Here is a 9277-nt window from a genome sequence, read left to right as displayed (position 1 = left end):
GTATTTTGTTTGGAAGATCTTTCCGTTTTTTACAGTGTGGTGTTAAAATTCCCTACTATAATTGTGTTGCTCTCAATATCTTTCTTGAAGTCCTGTAAGATTTTTTTTATATATTTGGGTGCTCCTGTGTTGGGTGCATATATATTTATGGTTTTAATGTCTGCTTGGTGGATTATTCCCCTGAGTATTATGGAGTGACCATCTGGGTCTCTCTTTATGGCTCCTTTTTTGAAGTGTATTTTGTCTGATATGAGTATTGCAACCCCAGCTTTTTTTTCTTCTTCACATGCTTGGAAAATTTGTTTCCAGCCCTTCTCTTTTACTGTGTGTAGGTCTTTTGCTCTGAGGTGGGTCTCTTGTAGGCAGCATATGTGTGGGTCATCCTTTCTTATCTATTCAGCTATTTTATGTCTTCTGATTGGAGCATTTAATCCATTTATATTTAATGTTATTATTGATAGGTACTTATTCATTGCCATTTTTGTATTTGTGGGTTTTTTTGTTTCTCTCTTTTCCTTTTTTCCCTTAAAGCAGTCCTTTTAGCATTTTTTGCAGAGCTGGTTCGGTGGAGGTATCTTCTTTTAGACTTCTTTTGTCTTGGAAGCTCTTTATTTGGCCTTCTGTCTTGATTGAGAGCCTTTCTGAGTAAAGTGTCTTTGGTTGCAGGCCTCTGGTTCTCATTACTTGGAATATTTCTTGCCATTTTCTTCTTGCTTGGAGTGTTTCCATTGTGAAGTCAGTAGCTAACCTTATTGGAGCTCCCTTGTATGTTACTTCCTGTTTCTCCCTTGCTGCCTTTAAGATTCTCTCTTTTTCTTGGAAATTTGCCATTTTAATGATGATGTGTCTTAAAGCCGGCCTCTTTGAGTTCTTCTTGATTGGAAGTCTTTGTGATTCCTTGATTTGTGTGACTTTTTCTCTTATGAAATTAGGGAAATTTTCCCCCATTACTTTGTACAAATAGGTTTTCTATCCCTTGTTCTTCTTCTCCTTCTGGTATCACTCTTATTCGGATATTACTACATTTCATATTGTCCTTCATTCCTCTTCATCCCTCTTCATTCTTTCTGAGCCTCTTTTCCTTTTCTTGCTCTTTCTGGGAGTTTTTTCCTACTTTGTCCTCCAACTTACTGATCCAGTCTTCTGCTTAATTGATACTGCTTTCAATTCCTTCTACTGTATTCTTCAGTTTAGAAATTGTATTCTTCATTTCCTCTTGGCCCTTGCTGATAGTTTCTATCTCCTCTTTCATGTTGATATAGTTTGTAGTGAGTTCATTGTATTTCCCCTGTAGTTTCTGGTAGCTCGTTTTGACCTGTTTGAACTTCCTGATAACCAATGCTTTGAATTCAATATCTGATTGTTGACTTGCCTCTATTTCATCTAACACTCTTTCTGAGGCTTCCTCCTTTCCTTTTATTTGGGTATTGTTTCTTTGTCTTCCCATTGTTTTTGAGACTCTTCTTGTTTGACTTACCTTCTCACATTTTTGTGTTCTGATTCCTTGGGTTTATGGTGTGAACTTCTGAGGTAGAATACCTGTGAAATTCAGTGGTGCAGTCTCCTTTGGGTTTCCTGGTGTTTTCCACTTCCACCTACTGCCTTTTTGTGTGATCAGTTGGATGGGGAAGGCAAAATGCTTTATGACAGCAGGTGAGTATTTTATGATATTTACAGTTACATCCAGTAGAGAAGAGGTAGAAGATCTTTAGGCTCTATATAGTGTTAATCATAATCTTCAACCCAGCTTGCCACTTTTAAGAAAGGATGGACAAAAGATAAGTCTTTTGTTGGGGAGGGAAGGCTTGTGAGTTGGATCTAGAAAGCAGTGAGGTTGCAGGAAGTCAGATTCTGAGGTAAGGTGAAAGTAGAAAGGTAGGAGAAGGGAGAAAAAAGTGATAAGTTTAGAAAGAAAGGAAGGAGGAATGAAAGAGGAAAGGAGAGGAAATAAGTATTGAAAGATAAAAGAATAATAACATTAAAAAGATAATAGATTACTTAAGAACAAAACATCTCTTGTTGGTTTCAAATTGGCCAAACCAGTTTTTCTGGCCGCAGCAGAGTGAGGGGCAATTCATGTGGTCTTTCTGCAAGCCCTTTCCCAAGAGTTAACCTGGTGCCTCTCCCCAGCACCCCAGGAAGGGGATCTAGGTCCTTTTCAGAGCACTTTCCCTTGGGATCCTTTCTGTAGGCTGGCATGCAGGTGAGCATTTGCTTCAGCCAGGCTGCCTGCGTCCCATGATTTCTGGCACGGACCTTCCCATTTTTGAGGGGGAACTCAAGGTCCTCCACCCAACCTCTGGATCGCTGCCAGGCTGGGTAGGGGGCAGGCCAAGTGGCTGTCCCAGGAGAATCCTTCAGTTTACTTTCTAGAAAATTTCACCTTAAGGAAGCCTGCCTCTCAGCACAGCCTAATGCCCCAGCCAGACCAGTGACTATCAGAGTCAGAGCTGGACACTGTGCCTCTCGATTCTTCTGAGTTGGCAACCACAGAGTTGATCACAGCCCTTTGTCCTTATCACCCTCTCTGTAAACTCAAGCAAACAGGTGTCTCCCCGGTGTTGCCTAACCTTGCTTGACTGAGGAGGGAGGGAGCTGATGACCCAGCTCTCTCCCAAGAACTCTTCAGCAGGCCTGGGGCTCCTGAAGAGTCTGTTCTAGATGTACTGGGCACCAGGCACTGGGCACTGGCCAAGGCAGCTGTTGCTCCTCTCTTTGCTCCACTCCCTGAGACCCTATTGATCTACAGCTGTCTCCTTATCATCTGGTTTATCAGTGTCCGTTACAATTTCTGCTCTCATTTTCATACATGCTGGGGAACTGTCGGCTGTTTGCGCTGTTCCTCCACAGATTGGCCAGGATTTTCTCCCATGTGTACCAAGAAATGGAATCTGCTCCATCCTACTCTGTCACCATTTTCCCTCTCCTAAAGATTTTATTTATTTATTTTTAGAGACAGGGTAAGGGAAGGAGAAAGAGAGGAAGAGAAACATCAATGTGTGTTTGCCTCTCACAGACTTCCCACTGGGTATACACACAGCCTGCAATCCAGGGATGTGCCTTGGGCTGGGAATCAAATTGGCAACCCTTTGGTTCACAGGCAGCACTCAATCAACTAAGCCATGCCAGCTGATGCCTGACAAAATAGACTTTAAAACAAATGCTATACTAAGAGACAAAGAAGGACACTACCTAATAATTAAGAGAACAATCCAACAAGAAAATATAACCCTAATAAACATTTACATACCCAACATAAGAACACCTGAAAATGAGAAGGAAATCTTGATGGACATAAAGGGAGACATCCACAGCAATGCAGTCATAGTTGGAGTCTTCAACAGCCCATTGACTTTACTGGATAGATCTTCTACACAGAAAATCAACAAGGAGGCAGAGGTCTGAAACCACACACTAGATCAAATGGACTTAATTGATATCCTCAGAGTATTTTATCCCAAAGCAGCGGAATATACATACTTTTCAAGTGCACAAAGAACATTTTCTGGGATAGACCACATGTTAGGACACAAAACAAGTCTCAATAAATTTAATAGGATTGAAATCATATCAAACACCTCTCTGACCACATGCTATGAAACTAGAAATCAATAACAAGAACACTGTAAAACATGCAAAGAATATACAAACAAAAGTATGTATATTCTGCTCCTAAATAAGATGTTATTTATCAATTAGAAGATCAACAATGAGATCAAAAAAATAAGTCAAAATATACCTTGGAACAAATAAAAATGAGGACACAACAATCCAAAATCTGTGGGATGCTGGGCAAGCAATTCTAAGAGAGGAAATTCATAACATTACAGTATTACAGGCCTAACTCAAAGAACAAGAAAAAGCTCAAATAAACAATCTAACTTCACACATAAAGGACTTGAAAAAGAAGTAGAAACAAAGCTCAAAGTGAGTGGAAGGAAGGAAATAATAAATGCCAGGGCAGAAATCAATGAAATAGCTCTAAAAAACAATACAAATGATCAATGAACCCAACAGCTGGTTCTTTAAAAAGATAAACAAGTTTGCCAAACTTCCAATCAGACTCATCAAGAAAAAAGAGAAAGGACCAAAATAAATAATATAAGAAATGAAAGAGGAGAAATAACAGCTGACAGCAAAGAAATACAAAGTATTCTAAGAAAATATGAAAAACTATATGCCAAAAAACTAGACAACATGGATGAAATGGATAAATTCCTTGAAATATGTAATCCTCCAAAACTAAATCAGGAAGAATCAGAGATTCTGAATAGACACATTTCACCCGGTGAAATTGAAGCAGTAATCAATAAACTCCCAACAAACAAAAGCCCTGACCATATGGTTTCAGAGGTGAATTTTACCAAACATTCTGAGTGGAATTACCACCTCTTTTTCTCAGACTATTTTGTAAAATTTAAGAGGAGGGAAAGCTCCCAAACTCATTTGATGAGGCCAGCATCATCCTAACTCCAAAAACCAGATAAATACACTACAAAGAAACAATATTATAGGCCAATATCCCTGATGTACATGGCTGCTAAAATCCTGAACAAAATTTTAGCAAACCAAATACAGCAATGCATCAAAAATATCATACACCAGGATCAGTTGGGATTTATTCTGGGAATTCAAAGATGGTATGATGTTTGCAAATCAATAAATCTGATTCAGCACATAAACAAATGAAGAATAAAAGTCATGTGATCATATCAATATATGCAGAGAAAGCATTTGATAAAATCCAGCACCCATTTATTATAAAAGTCAAGCAAACTGGGAATAAAGGGAACACACCTAAACATAAGAGCTGTATATGATAAATGCACTGTCAACATCATACTCAATGAGCAAAAACTACTAGCATTCCTCTTAATTTCAGGAACAAGTACGTCTGCTTTCACCTCTCATTCAACATAGCACTGGAAGTCCTAGCCACAGCAATCAGACAAGAAGAAGAAATAAAAGGTATCCAAAATAAACGAGAGTAGAAAAACTGTCATTATTTGCAAGTGACATGATGCTGCACATAGAAAAGCCTCAAAGAGTACAAGAAACTAATAAAACTGATAAATTAATTCAGCAAAGTGTAGGATACAAAATGTCCAGAAATCAGTTGCATTTTATATGCCAATATGAATTAGTAGCAGAGAAAATTAAGAAAACAATGCCATTCCCAATTGCTGCAAAAATAATAAAATATCTAGGAATTAGCCCAACCGAGGATGTAAAAGAGTCATGCTCAGAAAAGTATAAGATACTAAAGAAAGAAATTGGAGAAGATACGAATAAGTGGAAACACATACTGTGTTCACAGATAGGAAAAATTAACATCATTAAAATGTCCATTCTACCCAAAGCATTCTATAGATTCAGTGCAATTCCTACCAAGATTCCAATGATGTATTCACAGAACTAGAACAAATATTTCAAAAATTTATATGGAACCACAAACAGCCTCATATAACAAGCAGTGATCCTGAGAAATAACGAAGTTGGGAGAATCATAGTACTTAATATCAAACTATATTATAAGGCCATAATAATCAATACAGTGTGGTACTGGAACAAAAACAGACAGATGGATCAGTGGATCAGAACCAAGAGCCCAGAAATAAACCAATACCTCTATAATCAATTAATATGCAACAGGGGAAGCAAGGACATGCAATGGGCTAAAGAGAGTTCATTCAATAAACAGTATTGGGAAAATTGGACAGGTACATGCAGAAAAGTGAAATTAGACCACCTTTTTGCACCATGCACAAGAATAAATTCAAAATGGATCAAAGACTTAAATGTTATATCTCAAACCATAAAAATCACAGAAGGAAACATAGCAAAATCTCCGACATTGCTCATAGTAAAATGTTATTGGGTATACTTCCCAGGCAAGGCAAACAAAAGAAAAATGATAAACAAATGGAACTACATCAAACAAATTTTTTGCACAAGAAAGGAAATCATCAGCCAGATAAGAAGACAACCCACAGAATGGGAGGACATATTTGGTGATACATATTATAATTGTTAATAGAAGAGGGAAGATGGCAGAGTAGTGAATGGAAGCCACACGAACTTCTTCCAATAACCAATCTGGAATTGCAACTAAATTGTTTAGAAGTCACCCAGAACAAACGACTGAGCAATAGCCAGATAGGAAACTCTATAACTTCAGACAGACAGAGGAACCAGCTTTGGTACAACCTGTCTGGTAAGGAGACTTGAGACTTGAGAGGGCTGGCTGGGTGCCCACAGGCTGAAATGCCAGAGGAATAATTAAGTGGTCAGTTGAATCCGCCTGAGAAGAATGGGGTCTAAACCCTAAGCCAGGATTTGTAGCCTGGAGCACCAGACCCCAAAATGTATACAGCTAACAACCAGCAGCAAAAAGTAGCAGGGCTGCATAGACAGAAGGCTGGACATAAAGAGCCATTTAAAGAGCCAATACACAAATTTTCATTTGCAGCCACTTACCCTAGGCTCTGGCAATGGCAGGGACAGAGTGGGTTAGTGACTCCTGAGGGGAGACTAAGGACTGAAGCGTGGGGTAGAGAACTGAGAGAGAAGACCTTGGGATACTGATGATGAGTCATCCCCAAGATGGTGGCAGCCAGCATGCTCAGGTGCTCAGCGTGCCACTCCCCTCTGAGTGGCAGTAGCCTGAAGGGAAACAATAGCCCTGAACCCAGGAGGGTAACCGCTCAGGCCCTGGGGTGTTTAAGCCTGACTGCTGAGTGCAGAGTGACCAGATTAACAATGGAAGGGGACAGCCAGAGACAGTAGATCCCTGGCAAAGAGGGGGTGAGTGAACTAGAGAGACTTGAGGAGAGATTGGGGACAAGAGGCCTTGGGGAGAGAACAGAGAGAGTAGCCGCCTTGATCCTGATGCTGAGCCAACCCCCATATGCAGTAACTATCCTGCACAGTCAGAGCACTCCCCTGTGAGCATAGCAGCCTGAGAGGAAACAATAGCCCCTACCCGAGGAGGGATTTGGCCCTGCCTTATGGTGCTTAAATCTGACTGCTGAGTGTAGAGTTACTAGATTAGTAACTGAAAGAGACAGCCAGGGACAGATTACTGGAAGTATGGAATAAGCTGCCTAACATCATACAGGGTCATCATCTGATATCACCAGGGGTAGATCCAGAAAGGGAAAAACAGTGGTAAACGTAAGAGGCTACTGAAACAAAAACGACTGTGGTCTTCCTCATGATTTGTGATATTTTCTTTCCTGCATAGCTTTTTAACATTCAGTTCTTTTTTTCCCTCCGTGTCCCGGCGCTTGAGAATACAACCGGCGAACTGGAAACGGTCCGCACCGAAGACATGATGCTGAGTGGGCTGGAGCCCTTTCCCTCTCCTTCCATACATTACGGGGATTAGGACCGCACACCCAACCTTAACATTCACTTCTTGGCCAGCAAGTTTGTACATATTAAGTCACTAGATTTTCTACTACAGTGTATTTCAATTCACATACTTTGCCCCTCCCCACTCTTATCCCATTTTACCTTCCTCTTTCCTCGCATTATTTTCATTTCAAATTTTGTTTTCTCTCTTGCTACAACTAGTTTCTATTCTGTACTCTTACTATTTCTCCCCCATCCAGACCCACAAAACCAATTTTCTTACAAGGGTCAGCATAAAAAAGGACATAGAAACAATAAGAGCCAAGAGGAAGTGAAAATTACAATTTCTGAATTAAAGATTAAGGAGAAGTTATCAAAAGCAGGCTTGAAGAAGCAGAAGATTGAATCAGTGAGCTGGAGGACAAAGTAGAAAAAATATCTATAAAAGAGCAAGAAAAGGGAAAGAGAATCAAAAAGAAGAAAGAGGGGTTAAGGGAAATGCAGAATAACATGAAACATACTAATATCTGTATAATGGGGATACCAGAAGGAGAAGAAGAGCAAGAGAAAGAAAACATGTTTGAAAATGTAATGATGGAAATTTCCCTAATTTGATGAGAGAAAAAGCCACACATGTCCAGGAAGCAGAGAGGGTCCCAATTACAATGAACCCAAAGAGACCTAACATAAGGCACATCATAATTAAAATGGAAAAATTTAAAGACAAAGAGAAAATATTAAAAGCAGCAAGGGAGAAATAAGAAATAATATACAAAAGAACTTCAATAAGGCAAGCAGCCTTATTGCTGATATACTTGCTTCTAGGATTCTCTCCTTCATTTTTATCTTAGGTAATGTAATTATGATGTGCCTTTGTGTGTTCCTATTTGGGTCCACCTTTTTTGGGACTCTCTGAGCTTCCTGGACTTCCTGGAAGTCTATTTCCTTTGCCAGATTGGGGAAATTCTCCTTTATTATTTGTTCAAATAAGTTTTCAAATGTTGCTCCTCCTCTTCCCCTTCTGGCACCCCTATAATTCGGACGTTGGAACATTTAAAGATGTCCTGGATGTTCCTAAGCCTCTCCTCATTTTTTTGAATTCTTGTTTCTTAATTCTTTTCTGTTTGGTTGTTTCTTTCTTCTGGTCCACTCCATTGATTTGAATCCCAGCTTTCTTCCCACCACTATTGGTTCCTTGTACATTTTCATTCATTTCACTTAGCATAGCCTTCATTTTTTTCATCTAATTTGTGACCAAATTCAACCAGTTCTGTAAGCATCCTGATCACCAGTGCTTTGAACTGTGCATCTGATAGATTGGCTATCTCTTGGTCACTTAGTTGTATTTGCTCTGGGGCTTTGATCTGTTCTTCCATTTTGGGCCATTTTTTTTTGTCTTGTTGCATCTGTTACGTATGAGGGTCAGAACCTTAGGTGTTCACCAGGGCAGGGCAACCCATACCACTGGGTTGTGATGCTCTATGTGGGGGTGGGGTCAGAGAGGGAACGATGGTACTTGCTCTGCTCTCTGACATATTTCAGTCCCTTCTGTCACTTCCCCCAAGGAAACTGGGCCTTACTGGTGCTGATTCCCATGTGAATGGGCTTGCCTATATTCTAGGACCCTGTGGGTTTCTCCAACAAACTCTCCTGTGAGGCTGGGAATCTCTCCCGGTGCCTCAAACCCACAGGTGTTTCCAATCAGTGTTTTGAGGCTTCATTTCCTGGTGCTGGGACCCTGGGTTGCATGGTCTGTCTTGCTCCCCAGTTTTGCCTGGTTTATCTGCACATGAATGTGCGACTGCCCAGTCTACCAGCCACCTTGCTCGCACTGCCTTGCTTCTCAGTCACCACCTTGCAGGGTCTGCCCATTGCTACCCCACGCCCAGGGTCTGCCAGCTGTCACCTGCATGCACAGAGTCTG

At 40.4% G+C, this 9277-nt stretch overlaps 1 pseudogene; it reads right to left on the bottom strand.

The window, feature by feature from the left end:
- Positions 1-7272: 7272 nt before the first annotated feature.
- On the bottom strand, positions 7273-7409 carry LOC118987012 (uncharacterized; annotated as a pseudogene).
- Between the last annotated feature and the right edge of the window lie 1868 nt (positions 7410-9277).

This window comes from Sturnira hondurensis, unplaced genomic scaffold (genome assembly GCF_014824575.4).
Source record: "Sturnira hondurensis isolate 20B ecotype Veracruz unplaced genomic scaffold, ASM1482457v3 Scaffold0004786, whole genome shotgun sequence".
In the NCBI taxonomy this organism is placed as follows: domain Eukaryota; kingdom Metazoa; phylum Chordata; class Mammalia; order Chiroptera; family Phyllostomidae; genus Sturnira; species Sturnira hondurensis.
Note: the sequence above shows the minus strand (reverse complement) of the source record. Positions and strands in the feature narration are given on the sequence as shown.